The sequence below is a fragment of the Bombyx mori genome, chromosome 24 (genome assembly GCF_030269925.1).
Source record: "Bombyx mori chromosome 24, ASM3026992v2".
Lineage (NCBI taxonomy): Eukaryota > Metazoa > Arthropoda > Insecta > Lepidoptera > Bombycidae > Bombyx > Bombyx mori.
The window spans coordinates 15,617,957-15,638,514 of record NC_085130.1 but is presented as its reverse complement, the minus strand read 5'-3'; the positions used below and the strand labels follow the sequence as shown (position 1 = coordinate 15,638,514).

At 42.8% G+C, this 20,558-nt stretch overlaps 1 long non-coding RNA gene across 1 annotated transcript; it reads right to left on the bottom strand.

The window, feature by feature from the left end:
• Window positions 1-2,585: 2,585 nt before the first annotated feature.
• On the bottom strand, window positions 2,586-12,058 carry LOC110385246 (uncharacterized). The gene is made up of 2 exons (XR_005246183.2): window positions 11,933-12,058; window positions 2,586-10,514 (listed from the first exon to the last, which is right to left on the bottom strand). It is a non-coding gene; the product is annotated as an uncharacterized LOC110385246 (long non-coding RNA).
• Between the last annotated feature and the right edge of the window lie 8,500 nt (window positions 12,059-20,558).

Genomic DNA, 20,558 nt, shown 5'->3' with positions numbered 1-20,558 from the left:
ACATTGTAATAAAAATACCACGCTTGAAACCGTTTAAACGTTGTTTTATTATGTGCACTGGTCGCGAAAACTTAAAAATATATATTACACAAAAACGTAACGCTAATAAAATAATAAGTAATGTATAGATACTAACAAACATACATTTCCAAAACATAAAAAGTAAACAACTAAACTTTTACTTTAATTCATTAATAAATTATTTTAGTGTTAAGCGCGACTCCCTTACCTCCTGTAGTAAATACAAATCGGCATTTCAAGAAGCAAAAATAAATAAAGCAAAACGATGTTAGTTCTCAGAGCAATTAAGGGAAAAGTTACTTTATTTGTTGCTAGTTAAGATTGATTTAACATTAAAAGTTGTTTAAAATATGTCTTTTTATTGGTAAGTGACAGGAGTAATTTATTGCTTTGCTCGTTTTATGTGACGAATGATCGTAAGTATTAGATAATGTTTTGGAGATTTGTGACTTTATTACTAGGTGCCATAGTTGTTATTAGTTTGAACGTAAAAGTGTTTCAAAACTTTTTTCTCCGTTTGTTAGTAAACGAATGTAGCTATATAAGTATATATTCACGCGGACAGTTTTTGCTTTAATTTTGTACGTATCCCTTTATCTAGTTACTATTGTTGATCGAAGGCTAACCGCCAGTATTTATACAATCATCTTGACCTATTTTAATACAAACTTAGTAGGTAATACTTAAACATTGTTGATCTTAATTATTCTGCTGATTATTTACGTACAATTATTATTTAATAATATCGAATTATGTAACAAATAACATTAAGGCTTATTGCGCCGGAAGCTGTCAAGCGGAAGGCGCCAATAAAATATTATAAGTATAAAGAAATATGAATGAACTATTTACTTGATTATGAAATTACTAATTATATTATAAGACAATAATAAGGATCGGAATCGCGACCCGCTGAGAAGATCCGGCGAGAAACTCAGCGAGCTGATTCATGGGTTAGGTTGCACGGCGAACTCTTTGTCGAGTTCGACGAGTACGGTTACGGAGGTCCCTAAGCCTGCTCCTAGTGTTAGAGCTGAAGGCGTTTATTGGATCTGTTGGATCCGTAAGGACGTGTCTAGGGCGTCGACTGTGACTGGCTCCTGCGTGATCAGGATTCGGGGAGTAGTCAGCGGCGGCAACGATAAGGCGATTATCATGACGACGCAAGACCTTGTTGCAACGCATAGGTATGCGTTCGTCGCGCTGGTGATCATTCAGTTCCCCCGGCACCCACATATCTAGTTTTTTTATTAAGCCAAACCAGCCAGTTTTTTGACGCAAATGGACCAATATTACTTCGATGCTAACGTTGAAACTTGCCGCTAACTTAGCAGTAGTATGAATAGCGTCAGCTTCCACTATCGCCTTTCGTCGTTATTGACTATAGTTAGTTTAGTAGGAAGTCGTCGTGGCCCAAAGGATAAGACGTCCGGTGCATTCGTATGTAGCGATGCACCGATGTTCGAACTCGGCCGGCGGGTACCAATTTTTCTGTATTAATCATTGTGTAATCAAAATCAAACCAGCAAATTTATAATTTGCTTAATTACTGGTGGTAGGACCTCTTGTGAGTCCACACGGGTAGGTACCACCACCTCGCCTATTTCCGCCGTGAAGCAGTAATGCGTTTCGTTTTGAAGGGTGGGGTAGCTGTTGTAACTATACGGAGACCTTAGAACTTATATCTCAAGGTGGGTGGCGCATATATGTCGTAGATGTCTATGGGCTCCAGTAACATAGATTTCCATATATTTTTTTATTAAAATTCATTACGAATTGAGAATTCACTGCCAGTCATACAATAAAATAGGTACCTACATAACTGTCTGATCTGTTTTTTTTTTTTTTTTTTTTTTTCCTACCTAAGCTGATAGCCCTAGCGGCTATGTCAGCGTAACCCTAACTTTAGTAGGTGAGCTCACGGGGCTCAAACTTGACGATGTTGCTAACACGAACCCTAGCAAGAGTCGTGCTTCGCAGAATCTACCACCGGATCGGAAACGCGACCCACTGAGAAGATCCGGCGAGAAACTCAGTGGGCTGTGTCTGAGAGTTAATTTACTCGTCGAGCCCTTCGTCGCAAGCGACGGGTTCGACGAGAACGGTGACCGGTGCTTGAAGTACCTAAAAGCACCGTTAGTGGATCGGGAGGATCCGAGATGACGTGTTTTGGGCGACGTCGACTGCTTTCCATTCTGTCCGCAGGATCGGGAATGTAGTTACCGGCGGCCACGATGAGAGGGTTCTCGTGTCGTGCCGCTTTATCGAAGTGGGTCTGATCTGTACTGGTCAGGTGCCCCGATTAAGTTGAAAGAGTACCAAGTCAGGACTGGTATTTTCCAGTATAGCGTCTAGGGTTAAAATTTTAGTTCAAAAATGATTCTGTGTGAAGAATACATCATGGTCATTCATTTAAATTATTGTCCTCAGCAAACATGCAGACGTTGAGTGGTCACCGCCCGCTCATGACGTCAGTCAGCATTGCCCAGGGGAACAGCTAATAAATAACCTTAATATACTGAATCGGTTTGAGCATGGAAACAAGCTCAAAAAAATAAAACAAAACTTTTTAAAACCTCTATTAAAAATACTTACAAACTTACAATATTTTTGAATCAACAACAAAAAAGAAAACAACCATTATAAATTAATAGAAATATTAATATTACGTTTACGCTTCGACCTGTCTTTCTTATATATTCTACGTAAGTAATTATTTATGTAACTATTTATTAAGTTGACTTTTTGGCTGGAACGCGAGGAGTGAAAGCGCAGAAATGTGGGAAAATGAAACAAAGCCGCTGGACGTAACTTCTCGGGATCCTCCAAAAAGTCCACTGAAAATATCACAGTACATGACCACCATTTTACGGAGATTATATTTCATCCCATATCATCTCATCTCAATTTCATTTAATTTCATTCCAGTTGATTAATGTCTCAAATTAATCATCTTTTACTTCATATTTAAGTTATATTCATATTTTTCATAAAAATAAGAATATAACTTAAGATAAGACATGACTTAAAGGTAACCGGGTCACAAAATCCCTAAAAAAATAATAATTATAAAATTGTAAAAGAGTTTGAATGAAAACAGTCACAAGTCCTAAATTTGATATAAACGGACTTTGTATAACAACTCTTTCGATGTTGAGATTATCACAATGTTCTTCGAATGGACATTCATAAACAAATATAAAGACACTGCATTCAACAACAATTTCTAACACTAATGTGTCGTGTCCAATCGATCTTATTCAAGCTTCAGAATAATTAATATGTAGCTTAACTGGTAGTAAAATCAAGTGTTAGAAAAAACATTTTCTTTTATATAGGTACTTCCTTATTCCTAACTACGACATAGTTCGTGACTTTGGGGTCACGACGCGAGGGCTTAAGGCAAATAGGAGTATTTGCCCGGTCGGCTGGTTTTGGCCCAGCGGGGTATCCCGGAACACCAGCCGCATCGCCCGGGCGGCCTGGTAGGGCCGCCGTATCGCGGACACCGACGTCGTTGGTTATCGACTATTGCCTCGACAACCCGTCGGTCGGGCGTCCTCGGGGTGGTGTCGCGTGTCTGGTTGTAGCGTTGACCGCGTTTTGACCCCGGACAGAGATCGGACGTCGGGTGTAAGAGTGCAGGGGAGTCGTTTAGTGGGTGGGCCCTAATATTCCTTGGGCCCGCAGTCTGCTCTCAACACCTGCAGATCGATCGTAAAATGTCTGTCAGATTGTCGCGGAGGAATTCATATTATTATATATGATCGCGCTGTCGCGCGAGTCCGTTAACATTGAAGAATGCGAACTTTAAAGAAAAAGGTTTATTACGTACTTTTTGCGCCATTGATTACAGTTTATATTAGACTCGTAGACGTCCATATGATCGAATGTCGCGGTGAGACGTTCGTCGGCCATAGTCGACCTGCGGACGGCGACTGCGCACCATCGCAAACGGTCGTAGTTAACCGCGGCTACGAAGTCGCGCACGAACGAGTATTCGTTTGTGGGGGGCGCCGTTTGAGGCGGGCTGTATGCGGGCGCAGGCCCGGGGCGGGGCGCGAGCAGGGGCTGGGGTATCGATGGCATACCTGCCTTCATTTACGGCAGCGGTGGGCCTTTCGGGGTGAGCTCGAATGCGACGAGCACCATGTTGTAGGCGAACTTGTCGCGTCCGCTGTGCATACGGTGCACACTTACTATCGGGTAGGAAGGACTGTCTTACCAGATAGTCTTTGATTAGCTCGACGTAGATAGTAGACAAAACAGTCCAAGGCCGCGAACGCTTCGCGCCCTAAAACAGTCACGCCTGAATCGGACACACACCGCCGCGCAACTCCGTTGCAGAGCTCAAATCCCGTCCCTCAAATGGCCACGCCGCCGCTAGTAATACTCCAAAACAAGACGGCATGGGACCGCGTATCCCAGGCACTTAGGCCAAAACAATCAACTACGTCCATGCGTGTAAGATAGCGCACGGTATACAGATCAGTGGGCACGCCGGACGACCATAGGTCACTCATCGCATACCTCCGAAAGGAACGTATAGGCTTCCACACCTACGCGCTCTAGGAGGAGCGCAAACTCTGCGTCGTAATACGCGGAGTGCTGAAAGAGCTCGACGTCGAACTAGTGAAAGAAGACCTCATCGGGCTGGCATACTCTATAGTAAGTGTGCACCGTATGCACAGCGGACGCGACAAGTTTGCATATAATATGGTGCTCGTCGCACTTGGAGCCTACCGCGGAAGGCAAACGGATTGCCTCATATCTCCGCACCGTCTGTGGCCTATTCGGGGTCACAGTCGAAGCCGCCCCCTATAAACACGGCACTCCCGGGCAGTGCCATCGCTTCCAATCGTATGACTATTCCTCGCGTCAATTGTCTCGGAGATCACGCGACCGCCAACTGTTCGCGCGTCAAGGATATCGCGACTGAACCTTCGAGCTGTGTCCTCTGCCGGAAGCAGAGTCACACGGCCAACTACCACGGATGCGCCAAGGCTCCGACCGGCCCCAAGACCTTGTTGCCCCGCGTGCCGAAGCTGGCCTTCGTGCCGGGTGTGGTGCCCACCTTCTCCGCGTGGGTAAAACCGCTGCCTTACACGAAGGCGGGTATGCCATTGGTACCTTCAGGGGAAGGCTTGAGAGCGATGAGCACCATGTCGTAGGCGAATTTATCGCGACCTCTGTGCATGCGATGCACACTTACGACCGGGTAAAACTGACCAACCAGGTCGTTTTTGATCTGTTGGACGTCAAGCTCCGCGAACTCCGCGTCGTAGTACTCCTGGAGCGCATAGGTATGAAAACCTATGCGTTCCTTTCGGAGGTACGCGGTCAATGACCTATGGTCGTCAGGCGTAGTCACCTTAATTTGAATTCCGTGCGGAGTATTCCTCGCATGGACGATGTTTATTTTGTTGGCCTAAGGGCCAGGGACACGCGATTCCATGCCGATTTTTCCCTTAAGGTTACCGGCGGCGGTGCGGCGACTTTGCAGACGGGCGCGGGTTTAGGCGACGGGTAGTATCGGGCGTGACGACGGTTTTGGGCTGTGACGCGTTCGCGGCTTTGACTATTTCGTGGAGGTCGTGGAGTCTCGGGACACCACGGCGCGGGCGTGTTTCTTACCGCGCGCGACGGATATGAGCCCATCCGGGGGAGGTCCCCCGGGACCTAAACGTACTCGCCCAAGAGTCCCTTAGAGTGGGGTTTAACCCCCTGCGCTGTGCAAGTCAGCAGTGATGGCAGGGGGGAGTGCTTATGCCGTGAAAACGACAATCAGCAGGAGTTCAGGAAGGAACCCCCTGGGCTTCATTTGCTACAGCGGGCGGAAACCGAGCGGGGTTCTAGTCTTAAAAAAACTAGCCTAACCCGGGAAAGGTTCGGGAATCGCTAGGCTGTGATATGCCACAGCAAGCCTGAACGTAGCGATTGTCTGTCAAGCACGATTTGTGGGTTTCAGACTCAAGGTTGCGACGACAGCGACAATTTTTCGAAAGAACACGTCCCAGCTTGATGGCGTTGCGAGCGGAACGAGCCTCATGGAATCTGAAAGTCTGAATGCGCTTTTATACAGATTAACTCTCGAGCGGTGTTGCCGCAACGAGAGCGATTCCACATTCTCATTGACATTCCGCTCGCAACGCCACCAAGTTTGGACGTGTTGTTTCGGAACATTTTCGCTCTTGTCGCGACATTGAGTCGTAAACGCACAGTCCGTACTTGATTTGTTTACGAACGAAAACTCGCAACTGTCTTTCTCAAAACAAAAAGCCCACTACGATCTGCTTGTTGTGGCGTGTCACAACCTAATGGGTTCCCCCCTTCCCGCACTCCATCCCAATTCCTGCTGATTGTCGTTTTTACGGCATAGGCACTCCCTCCCCTGCAATCATTGCGGACTAGCACAGCGCAGGGGTTTAACCCCATCCTAGGGGCTCGCTTCGGCGAGTTACGTTTAGGTTTCGGGGACGCCCCTCCCGGGCACCACAAATAGAAAAATGAATGACAGCGAACTTTACGCTGAATTTCTGCGCATATGCCATCCGGGTATCAAGGATCAGCTTAGGGCCTTCAAGGCACATCGAACAAATGCCCCGGAAGCATACTCCATAATCTCCGCCATCGTGGCGTCGTCTGAGGCCAACGCGCGCGCCGCCGCCGTGTTGTCAATTGTCACGCCCGAGTCGGACACCTCCCTTGCGTAACTCCGTCTCCGCGCCAGCCCGACAAATTGCCGCATAGCCGCCAGTAATTTTACAAGATAAGACCGCTTGGGATCGCGTATCCCTGGCCCTTAAGGCCAAAAAATAAATTATGTCCATGCGCGATGTTTTGCGCATTTAGCTGTCTGCGGCCTCCCTACCGACACCTATGCGGCAGAAGTAACCAATGCCCTAAAGGAACTGGGATTCCCGGCTCGGTACGCAAGGTCCAAGAGAAGGCGTCCGGGTTGCATGTTTCACGTAGCCCTGGATCACCTCTTGAAGGACGACATCGTCCACCTGTACGCAGTCAATGAACTTGCCGGGGGTGGCACGGTTGAGGGATGGCGCCGGAATCGCGGGCCCGCGCAGTGTTATCGCTGCCAGGCCTCCAACAACTGTCACCGTGCGGTCCGTTGCGTCAAATGTGCTGGGGAGCACATGTAGCGGACTGCCCAAGGCCGAGGGACGGCCCATCCCCATGTGCCGATTGCGGGAAAGACCACGCCGCCGTCGATAAGCGATGCCCGGTCTACCGAGGGAAGGCCAGGATGATGGGAGTATCCGTTCCTCCTCCAGTGCCACCGGTGCCTCGAACCGGGACCGTCACAGCCCCTCCTTTAGTTTTCATCCGAAAGGGGAAGGGGAAATCTTCCCTAACCCCTGCCCCTCCCTCTTATATTATTATTACCATCCTGTTCGCCATGGTAGTGGGAGCTATGGCGTCAGCGACTACGTTGATGGCATAGGCCAACCCGCCGCGGCAGATAAACAAATCCACTCCTATTTTCTTCGTGGCCGTACTTCTACCGATGCTATACCCATATCTTGTCCGACCAGCGGTTTCGCGCCTAGTGAATATACGATGAAAAACAAACGGGAAAAAAATGAGAGCTATAAGAGCTACCGACATCATACCTTCCGAACAAACACAAACCATTGTTGAGACAATGGAGGTAACTGAGACCTCCCCACCTGCCCAAACTACAAAAACCAGCCCACCATTGCCATTGGCCCATCCCATCGTGGACCCCACGAGCATCTCCGGAATATAGCTCCTTTGCACGCCAAATCACCGGATGGTCGGGCGCGACCAAGGGAGCTACTGGAACCTTCTACGGGATATGGGATAGTTCATAATGAGTGCCCCCATGGGACTGAGCTGTCCACACTCATCATCCCACTTATTGGGGGTACCCGTTGCACCACCTTCGTGGGTGTACCATTCTCCCGTCAGGGGAGTGTTTTCAAGTTGGTCCTTCCTCACCTCGGTCTTCCCCTTCTGGTGAACCCGGAGCGGATGAGCGCCAAAATCAAGTGCTGCGGCTCCTCTGGTTTGTAGAGGTGGGGCCGCGGCACGGGGCCGGTGGCGGGCCCCGACCGTTGCTGACTATTGTCCTTTGTTTTTGTATATAGTAGTTGTAGTTTTAGTTAGATGTAAGGGAAAAACAGGACAGAGACAGCACGAAGCGGGAGGGTCCGCCGCCGGGTGACATCCCTTCAACCGACTCAAGCGCATCGTATTATGTATATGTAGATGTAAGCTGCGACCGAGCGCGCTGCGAACAGCAGTCTGGCCACCCGTATCTGTTCCCAGACCTCCCCTACCCGTCGGAGCTGCAACGAGCATCCGACAGAGCAATCCTTTTCACAGGTCTGCGGCGTAGGAGCCCTTAGTTTAGTTTTCTAGTTCCGCATATTGATTCATTTTCGTTTAGTATTAGTAAATACACAATAGTTTAGTTAAGTTTCTACTAAAATATAGTTAACACTTAGTGGTGGTCGTCGAATGAACGGACAGTTTTTTTAAACTGTTTCTTTGTTGTGAACTAATAGACTAGTTTAAAGTTGTCTGATAAACATGTTTACGTATGAACGATTTCGCGAATCGGTCGTCGCGTCAACGTTTGAAACACGAACGCGAAGACGACTTACGATTATTCCCGAAGGCGTCCGAATTTAGACGACGCGAGGCGATTGCTGCTCCTTACCCGCCCCGCTAACCTCACCACCCGTGGCCGCTAGTCGAGGCAAAATCATAACGCATTTTATTAACATGGAGTAAATGTTTGCATTTTATGACAAAAACAGTCTTTGAAGTCACGCCACGTGAAGGCCACGCCATTTTTTGAACCTAACGGTCGTTTTTAAATAAAGTGAGTTGTAATTCATTGAACTCTGGTGTCAAGTGATGGGACTATCATTACATATTGAAACGTCAATGTACATTGTACAATGAAATCATTTTTCGTTTTAAAATTTGCACTGAACTTATTGCTAGATCAAAATACTCTATTTTGATAACTTTAAATATATATTGTCTTGCATTTATTACAAAGTATTGGATTGAAAATTGACATTTTGTTTGTTTATATTATTTTATTTTAGTTTAATTTGAATGCGTTACGCGCACTGCGCAGTGCAGGTCACAGGTAACTGCAAAAAGACTATCGCGAACGTTTTTATTTGGGTTCAAATTAGACAAGGTGAAAAAATCCGTAAAACCTAGGTTTATTTTAATTTAATCTTATTATTACCTCGAGTCTCCGATCAAGAAACAAGAACAATTAAGACACCAGAAAAATTCATGAATTTTCGCACAGAATATCGTCGACACGGAACCAGATTTACAGAACGGGTGGCTCTCAAATATTGTGAAATGCAGTTATAAGCGATTACTGGAGTTTAAGTGGATAAAGCCATGTACACTACTAACGACCAATAAATATTTTTTTAATATGAAATGTGTTCAACATGAGAAACATAATATGTATATGGATAATGCAGCTGGGAAACCCTTAAAACAATTAACATCTAACAAGTAAATGAAAATCGTTTTGATGATGTCCAAAACAAGAATGATTGTTAGTATGCTCTTGTTCACATGTGCCATGCAATATTCCTATCTATTCCAACATTTTTTCACTGCTTATAATATACCTGAACCATATTAGTGGACATAAATTGTTTCTCCAATACATGATTACATTTGATAATATTCCCCACTAATTATTTAACTCTGAATAAATATGACATTGTTCGACAATTAACAGACACTAAAAATTAAACCATATTGAACTTTTGAACGCAGGTTGAAATTTTACACAAAAATCAGTTTCTTTAACCGAACAGCACAGCCCATAACACTTAACAAATTAAATTATTTTTAACAAGTCCATACCATTTCCAGTCTTCAACTTCTTATTCAATCAATAGCCTTCAAAATATCTGATGCCTTAGCTGTGATGTCTACATCAAGGGCACTAATGAACTGTTTTGCTGTCAGTAATGAATGAGCCTCACAAGACCCCCTATAAAGAATATCATACAGTAGACCCCTTTATCTACGGTTTTAATAGAATGTGGAAGGAATCTGAATTGTCTTACTTGACAGCTCCCAATAACAGACTAGCCTGTAGTTGTATGTGTATTTTAAAATAAAATCTATTGAAATTTTTTGTAAACTGCTTTCAAATATTCACTCATTGATGTATTATTAGCTTCCATATACAATGTTACTTCCAATAGATCATCACGCAGCGATTTGCAGACCCTCTTAAGTGGTTTAGCAAATGAAATTCTAAATAAATTGTTTCTAAAATTACTTAATGTGTCTCTGTGTCACACAGTCCCTCTTCAAGTGAAGTCAGCCTAAAGTTGTGGCTCATGACAAAAGACAGCTCATTTGTCCCAGGATTGATGCGAAGGAAGTCTTTTTCTGATGTATTGATGCCTGCTTCTAAGCAAGCCTTGACATCGATAGGAAATTGTGCATGGGGTGACCTAGAATAAAAGAAATTCTTTTGCAATTATTTCTATCAGTCAGCCCAATTTCTGTGGCACGTAGGGTCTGGATACTGAAAAGAGAAGCCTAAACCGTATTATATATGCATCTCTTTATTACCATTTATTATAGTACCTATTAACTATCCTGTCTGGTTGCAAGAAGCTAGTTCTTTTAACACTAATATAGGGAATTGCATGAAAACAGCACATTTGAACCTTTGACAAAAAAAACTGATTTACAAATCGTCATGTAAAGCCTAATCAGTGTTTGGTGGTACCAGGACCCATAAATACCACAACATAGATAACCATAAAAATATTGTCAATAGTTATGGACATTCAGCTTGAAAAATGGTGACTGATGTCAATTGTGTAGTGTAATTATTTCACTCTGTCAAGTATTATGACAAAACCCTCCCCAAAGAAATACGTTATAACTGAATCTTACAAAAGCATTTATTTAAATCTATCAACAGAATAAGAATTAGTGATTTTAAATAGTCATAAATAATTTATTTAAAACAAAACATGACCCAAAAGCTTCCCTGGCACTTGTAACAAATAAATGCTAATTTATTTGTTTTATAGAGTAGTCTGCTTCATGAGTTTAATGAAGTTTTAGTGAAGCGTGGGGTCCAAAAAAATAATGTCAGTAGTAATACAGAGCTGCCACATTACAAATGCAGTAGTGGAAGTGTGAAGAATGTCATGGAATGTCTAATGATGAGATTTAATATTGAAGATATGTGCTACCAGACAATGAACTGCAATACTTAGTTTATTTTGAAGCTGCTAATGTTGGCTTCATGTGTTGAGTTGTGTAAGTGCACATCTCTTGATCTGGTATGAAGTGAGCGGTATACTGGTAGTAGGAAACAATGATGCTTTTGCTCGGTATACCACCTGGTCTGATTGTTGCGAGGAGTCTAGGAGTTTTTCATATTTGATTTTATTCAAAATTTTCAGTCAAGACACCAAGTCATTAATCCATATTTAAATCAGAACTATTGTACAAATTGAAATCTCAATCAATCATGATCCAGTTGTCCTATACGACAAAAACGGTAAAAATGGTGGCACATACTTTACTGTTAGAACTCGACCCAAAATAGACTTGTTTCATCTTGTTACACGATGTCACTCACTCATGGTAGAAGTTTATGTGCACGTGGTAGACACGTCCGCATTTATTAATATTTGTTTGCTATACTTAATGCAGAGCAATGCATACAAATATTAGCAGAGATAGATAGAGATATTGCAGAGCAGTTACAGTAGCAAATTAGCAATAAGCTATGCAAGAGCAATAGCGAAACTTATAGGCACCCCAATTCAATTGGAACAAGCCACAACGGCATGCCTACTAAGCAGGTGTAGCTTCCGGCAATTAATAAAAATTCCCATTTTTTACTCACCAACGCATAAAAACTCCAAGTCTTCATGATAACTGAAGTCTGGTATTTTCGGATAATATCCTCTTCTTTCTATTGTGTACCAACGGCGTTCCAAACAGGAAATGAGCGCCAAAGTTTCGGTGAATCTTCGACATTTTTTTTAAGGGATTTTATTACCTGGTAACTTAGACCTTTAAGTCATGTCTATTTTTAATTTATATTCTTAATTTTATGAAAATATTATAATATGAAATGAAATGAAGATGATTAATTTGAGACGTTAATCGTAACGTAAATCTTTACATTTAATTTCCTTTGCATATTTTAGTACCTAAACCCAAAATAACCATGAAGTAGATACTAATTAGAGGAGTCAAAAACCGAAGCATTAATTACCTAAAATGGAGTGATTCAGGATTGAGAGGTGAATGGGGAAAAAACCAGAAAAATCCTTCGACGCTCAATATCAGTTTTTTAATCGTTGCAAAATCTTCTATTTTTGTAGTGTAATCGTAGAACGTTGAAAGTTCACAAAACAATTTTGAATATGCATGACAATAGCTGCTAACTTATAAAAAATCGCATTTCAAATGAACTTCTTGTGGTGGTAATTATTTTAGTGTTTTTTTTTTTTGCCTAAGCTGATAGCCTTAGGAGGCTATTTCAGCATAACCGTGGCTAGTAGGTAAGCTCACGGGGCTCAAACCTGACGACGATGCTAACACGAACCCTAGCAAGAGCCGTGCTTCGCAGAATCTACCACCGGATCGGAAACGCGACCCACTGAGAAGATCCGGCGAGAAACTCAGTGGGCTGTGTCTGAGAGTTAATTTACTCGTCGAGCCCTTCGTCGCAAGCGACGGGTTCGACGAGAACGGTGACCGGTGCTTGAAGTACCTAAAAGCACCGTTAGTGGATCGGGAGGATCCGAGGTGACGTGACCCTTTTAGTGTTAGAAACTTTGCTCTCTTTTATTTATCTGATAATAATAGAAGACGACCGTCATTTATAAACGTTATTTAGTGTTTGAACCATCATATATATTAAAGGTAAGTCTCAGTTGTTATTGGTTTTAATGTTTTTGATAAAATAAAAATACATGAAAAAAATCTGTTGTTTTTGGGGATATTGGGGACGTCTCAGGTACAAATAACAACGCAAATGGGGTCAATTGGGATGAGAATAAGTAAAATGGAAACGATCTCAGTATAAATAGGTACAGGTTTGTAGGGTTGTCTATGTAGTTATAACAATATTTTTTTTAATTTGTTGGCAAGAATCTGTTTTATTCATGATGTTTTTGTCTAGAACGTTTATTCTAAATTATCAATGCAGTGTTATTTTATTTTTTGACAAATATTTATATTATCAGTTACGTATTGTTTTCTATTTTTAGATATGCCTCGCATGTACATATCAAAGAGTGCAAAGCTTTATAAGAGACAATATGATTCCTTAATACTAAGAACAGCAACAGAAGCCTATGAAATGGGGAATAAGCCTTTAGTTGAAATAGCTAAGCAATTTAGTATAAGTAAGTCGGTTTTGCACAGACGTGTAACAAGAACAATGAAATCTCAAGGTGGACAAAAATGTGTAAGTAATACACAATAAAATATATTAATATTTGTTCAGAGTGGGGGTATCCACTTGATTAATCCATGGAATAACCGACACACTAAAGCCTTGTTCGGACTAGGCGAGTATTTTAGTCGAGTACCGAGTAATTTAGTGGCTAAGCTACTCGCTACTGCACAGAAATCGTTCGCATCACGGTCCAGTAGAGTACACAAGTGAATAGTGTTTTGTAAGATGAACAGGCTGCAACGCAATAGAGTGAATAAACTGATTAAGCTAATTGTAATGGCTATTTTAGAAGAGGTGGAGGCTAAACTTCCGTCGATTTGTAAGTTCACAGTTTTTTTTTGTAGATAGTACTCATAAATAAAAAGCTTTCTGCAAAATTTCAAGTTGCGGAGACTCATGGTTTACGAGATATAAGTTTTCGTAAATATATAAAAATCGTCAAGGTAGACGTCACAGTTGACGTTTCACGTTCCATTCACGTAAGCGTAAGCGTGTATTTTGTTAAATTATATGTCATGGTTTTTCTCGAAATATATTTTATTATTTTAATATATTCACATAGTAAATTAGGCCAGCCCTGCGCTGGCCCTCACGGCGTATAGGGAGCGTCCCCCGGGTGGCGGATGGGGGAGTGGTCGGTAGTACAGCCTAGCTAGCTGCCGGCTAAGTCCGATGGGCTCGCTGACCAAAGTAGGGTGTGGTCCTCCTGCATTTCGGGGGTTATGCAAGGGGCTGACAACCCCTTCATGTAAAAAAACTTTTGTTACGAAACCGACAAGAAAACAGAAACGATCCGATCCCATAAACGACGACCCAAGGCACGGAATAACGGAAAACCGATTTGCTTCATGGAATGTCCGTAGTCTGTATAGACCTGGAGCCCTGTACGCCGTGACTAGGGAACTACGAAGATATAACATCTGTATAGCCGCCCTTCAGGAAGTCAGATGGCCAGGCTCAGGGGAGTGTCTAATGGATAGTGGTCACGTGCTGTTTTACAGTGGAAATTCTCAGGGCAAGCACCAATATGGAACAGGATTCATGGTTGACGGGAGATATATTGCGAGCGTGATAAGATTTGACGCTATTTCTGAAAGGCTGAGTATCCTACGGCTGAAGGGTAAATTTGCGAACTTCACACTTATTAACGCCTATGCCCCAACAGAACTGGCCAAAGAGGAAAACAAAGACAGCTTTTATGAAGATCTTGAAGCGGTGATCGATCAAGTACCAGAGTATGATGTCAAGATTATTTTAGGAGACTTTAACGCACAGGTCGGGAAGGAAGACATTTTTGTACCAACTATTGGAAAATATAGCAAGCACGACCAATCAAATGATAATGGTGTAAGGATGATAAGCTTTGCATCTTCCAAATCCTTGGTTGTGAAAAGCACTATGTTTCCGCATAAAGTCATTTATAAAGATACCTGGAAATCCGCTGACGGCGTCACTACTAACCAAATAGACCATGTCCTCGTTGACAATAGGCATAAAAACTGCATAATAGACGTGAGGAGTTTCAGAGGAGCTGACTGTGACAGTGACCACTATATGCTAGGAATCAAAATTAGAGCAAGAATCCAAACATGTAGAAAAGAATCCAGAACACAAAACGAAACAATAGAGCTAAAAAACCTTTAAAGATAAAGAAAAGTGTAAATCTTTTCAGATTGAACTATTCAATAGATTTGATACTTTGGAAGTTTCGGATAGTATTGATGAAGAATGGAAACTTATTAGCAACACAGTTAGGGATATTGCATTGAAAACTTTAGGGAAACGAAAAAAGCGTAATAATAGGAAATGGTGGACAGATGAATGCACCAAGATGATAGAAGAAAGAAGAAAGCTAAAAATACAGGCAGAGCAAGATAGTAAGTGGAAGGATGAGTATATGGAAGCTCAAAGAAAAACCAGACAAGTTATAAGAACAGCCAAGCGAGAGCACATGAATGACATCATGAAGAATATGGAAAACCTGATAAGAACGAATGAGGCTCGAAAATTCTACCAGGAAATAAGATCGGTAAAGAAGGCATACCAACCAATCGCACAATTTCTTGAAGACGAAGACGGAAATCTTGTGACTAACATTCGTGAGATCAGTGTAATGTGGCGTCAGTACTTTCAAAACCTTCTGAATTGCCCTCCACCGACGGAAGATTTAGATGACAACCCCCAAGATCCTGCGGAGGAAGAAGAAGTGGAGCCACTGAACTTCGAAGAAATAAAAAACGCTATTATGAGGCTTAAGAACAACAAAGCGCCAGGTATTGACAACCTACCATCTGAACTGTGGAAATACGGCGGAGAAGCCTTGCAGTCCAGATTGTACAATCTTATTAAAATGATATGGGAATCTGAACAACAACCTGTCCAGTGGTATTCGGGGGTCATCTGCCCCATACACAAAAAAGGCAGCCGGAAGAAATGCAGTAACTACAGAGGAATTGCTTTACTACCTACAGCGTACAAAATACTGTCATACGTTTTACTAAGCAGGTTAGAGCCGTATTCAGACAAAATCATTGGGGATTATCAGTGCGGCTTCAGACGTAATCGTAGTACAGTCGACCAAATCTTTACTCTGAAACAGTTAATGGAGAAAAGATGGGAGTATGCACAAAGTATTCATTCGCTCTTTGTTGATTTTGCTAAGGCCTACGACAGCATAGATAGACCGACTCTATATAGAATCCTCACGCGCTTTAAAATCCCACAGAAACTTGTGAGAATGGTGGAGGTTGCTACTAGGGAAAGTAGAATGACGGTACGAGTTGGCGCTTCTCTCACTGATGAGTTTGACGTTGTGACTGGACTCAGGCAGGGGGACGCTCTGTCACCAATGCTGTTCAACCTGGCACTTGAACACGCCATACGGAAAGTGAACACACTTAGTGGCGGAGTGTGGCTCAACGGACAGCATAGGGTGATAGGATATGCCGATGACCTCGCTCTACTTGGAGAAAGAAAGCAGCACGTTATAGACGCACTCAACTGCCTCCAACAAGAAGCCTCTCGGATTGGCCTTCGCGTGAGCCACGAGAAGACAGAATATCTTCACATGCGTCGATATAAAAACGTAAGACGGAAGCGAGAAGACCTAGTGGTGGGAAATACGAGGTTCAAAGGAGTGGCTAAATTCCGGTACCTTGGCTGCACTGTAACAGACACCAATGACAGGGAAGATGAAATCGAAATTCGTATACAAAATACCCTACGATGCAGTGCAGCCCTACACCCGGTTCTCTCTTCGAAGCTACTAAGCAGGCGCACCAAGATTCGGATATACAAGACTCTAGTCAGACCGATCCTATTGTATGGATGCGAAGCATGGACGCTCACACAGAAAGAAGAGGCAAAACTTCTCGTGACGGAGCGAAAGGTATTGAGAAAAATACTAGGACCAGTTCGGAAAGAAGACGGTTCTTGGCACGTCCGGAAAAATAAGGATGTGGAGAGGCTTTTTGGTGAGCCAAATATTCTGGGGGAGATGAAGGCACGGAGGCTCGGATGGCTCGGACATGTAGTACGTATGGAGCAGGATCGGGCTGTGAAACGGGTGTACACGGGTGTACCGGAGGGACGCCGCCCCGTAGGGAGGCCCAAGTACCGCTGGTGTGACGCTGTGGAAGGAGATTTACGGGAGCTCCAAGTGTCGGACTGGCAAGGTGTTGCGCAGCGCCGGGATGAATGGCAAAGTTTATTGTCGGAGGCCAAGACCCACTTCGGGGTCATAGCGCCAGCTCAGTAGTAGTAGTAGTAGTAAATTTGTTGTAATTAATGTGCATTGCAATTGTTTCGGTAATAAGCAGTTATATTGACTTTTTACACAAAAAGTAACAAAATGTTGTTTATACTGTGGAACGGAACGTGAAATTACGTATTTTTTTAAAGCGTCTTTTTATCTGTCTGTAATAAACTATCTTTTTAAATAAGATTTAAATATAAAATAGTAAAATTGCTCGTGTTTTGGAAATGAAATTGCATAAATATTCGAAAAATATCGAAAACCGAATCAGAGCACGCCACTTTCCATCTGGTCTTGTCTGCCCTACCCCTAGAGTGTATATAAAAAACCGGAGGCGCGGAGGGAGAGCAGTCCTCGCCAGCTCTGACGGAGCACGGAAACAGTGCGAGGCAAAGCGGCTGACCAAGCCGAAGCTGCGGAGCAGAGCACGGTAGTTTTCCAATTACAGAGCATAATGTGACTTAGTGACGCACAATGCCGAATTATGCTGAAGCTTAATTGGAACGTGAATTAGTTTTCAAATGCATCAGCAGAGTGCGCTAAGTTAGCACAGTTTTAATTAACATTGATTATTTCTAAGAACTACGACGAAACGAAAGCCTTACAATTTTTTTCAACATTAAATAATATTACTAACGATAATATAAACATAATTTCGATCAATGCCAACTTAAAGAAAAAAACACTTGTCAATTTTCTGTCACTGAGTCGGTATCGATTGCGAGTATCACGCGAGAGCAAAACTTTTGAGAGTGCTCGATTGTGCGAAGCGTTGCTGTAGTTGGAACATTCAACGTTGAGCATTATGCCGCATAATGCGCTCTTGTGCTGTAATTGGAAAACTACCCACCAGTGACCGTGCTTCGGCACGCAAGGGCGGAAGGGCTGCTCTTCCCGCAGCGCCGGAGATAAGGCGGATTCAAACTTAAGCTCCCTTCGAGTTTGACTAAATCATGCAGTTTTAATCTAAAAAATTAACCATGGATATCTTCATAACCATGGAGGTCTGCGGCTTGGTGATGGTGCAGTGGTAAGCCCTTACACCCTTCCCTCCTCGACTCAAAAATAATGGACCACAATTGAAAATTTACTCTATTTTGACTAAATAGTGCTATTCTAACCTCAAAACATTAACCATGAATATCTTCATAACCATGGGATTCCGCGGGGTAGGAATAGTTCAGGGGGTAAAACTTTAGAAAAATTGATACCGCCTGCGGGATTCGAACACCTGTGCATCGCGTCATACGAATGCACCGGACGTCTTATCCTTTAGGCCACGACGACTTCACTGGATTGACTTGACTAAAATATTTACTAACCTACTCGACTAAATTTTTGGTGCTCAGACACATTTAGCTACTAAATTACTCGGTACTCGACTAAAATACTCGCCTAGTCCGAACAAGGCTTTAAACTCTTAACCCAGATAAAAATTTCAGCCCCTAAGTACACACTCACCAAGAACGAACAAATATAAACAGTTTATAAGAAAGCCCGCTCGTTGGAATTTAGGTGCTTACTCTCCCTTAAACAGAATGCTTTGGAACTACAACAATGTCCACAGTAGTGCGGTCTCCGTCAATGTTCGTTCGGAGTTGTACGATTGCGCGGAACTAATTTTATGTGATGAAATAGATGTTTTTTTCTAATTGTCTCACAACTTACAGGAAGAATCTATCGCGGATCATTACTCAATTAAATATAAACCAGTTCGGCCGTCTGTTTTGGGTTGTACATTATTTATTGACTTTGATATCGATTTAATATGATTGCTTATATAAAATTTCTTATTTTATCATGATTAAAACATACAAAAATAATAAATAAAATATATTTTATAGGATCTCAAGAAAGTCGATGCCCCAAAACTATTATCTATATATATTTAAATTCATTATGGAGCCGTTGTACGGTTTGTCCGCACAACCCTCTGCTGTGATAATGATAACAACTCCGATAGTGATTAATTGTTTATTGATAGGAGTATGCTGATTATGATTATTTATATGATAACAATGACATTATGCGAGTACGCGACGCCTTGCGGATGGCGGTACACGAACTGAACGAAAATGAATGACTTTGACGTAAAATGCATCGGTCTGCAATATGATGTGCGCGCTGGCCCTGTACGATACATGACTCGTACATATTCCCGGGCGAGAGAGATGTGAGTGGATGATGATCATGAGTTTACAAAAAAATGCTTAAATGCTAATAAACTTATAAATTTCACTCAAGTTACAATGCATAACTTAAATCTATGCTTAAACATAATCTGAGTCAGTCACTGTCAGTAGACACTGGTTTGGTAAGCACTGGAGGTGTTTTCTCGTGCCGCTTTATGCTGCTGAATATGCTATTAAAATTCCTCAATTCAACGGTCTCTTCTCGCGACTGATGATTTGCGTCTCTTGTGTGTGGCGTCGTACCGACGACGGAGGTGGCAAACCCTCTGCGCGCCGGCACCTTTGGAGGCTGCATCTCGGAGTCCGACTCTAAGTCGGCGCTCCTCTGCCGACGACGATAAAACCACCGACAAAGGAAAACTATTACTGTCAACACAGCACCCAAAACCAACACGTAGATTACTGAATATTGATGTATGTCATGGCTTGATATTTCAGAGTACAAAGCCTTTTCTGCCTTCATCTCCTCAATCTGTTCCTTAATGTGCCGAAATGAAGCTTTGTGATCGGTGATGTTGAATTCAAGTTCTGGCACAGAGACGTTGATGATGTGATTGATCGGTGCTATTTGCTGTGATTCCAAGTCAGTCGCAGTTTTAACCTCTGAGTGTAGTGGTTTATGTGAAAAAACGGTGAAGTCTTCGCCTTTAATTACGCAATCAGAATCCAGTGTAATGACCCCGGCTTTAGCGACTTGTATTGCAGTAATCTGATGCTCACATATGACGCGCAGTGCACATTGCCCGCAACAATAATAAAGGTAAGTATTTGTTCTACTCAACTCCATCCAATTATTGCGGCACGCTGCAGTGCTTGTAAGACACCTGTTGGTGCTCTTATCTTTGATGCACATGCTGTCTTCTGACTTAAATTGAAAAATAGGTTTTCGAGAGTGACAGAGACGAGTTAAGTCATCGTACTGGACACAATGTTGTATGTCTCTTGCCGACATTGCTAAGTAAGTATCTTTGCGTAAATTTATTGCGATGTAATCTGATACCGGCACGACGACGACTGTGGCGTTTCCATGTTGTTGTGGTATTGATATCAATTGATATAAGTCATAACTCTCCCTGCTGACAAGTGGTATTCTGATTTCAAATATAAGGTACTG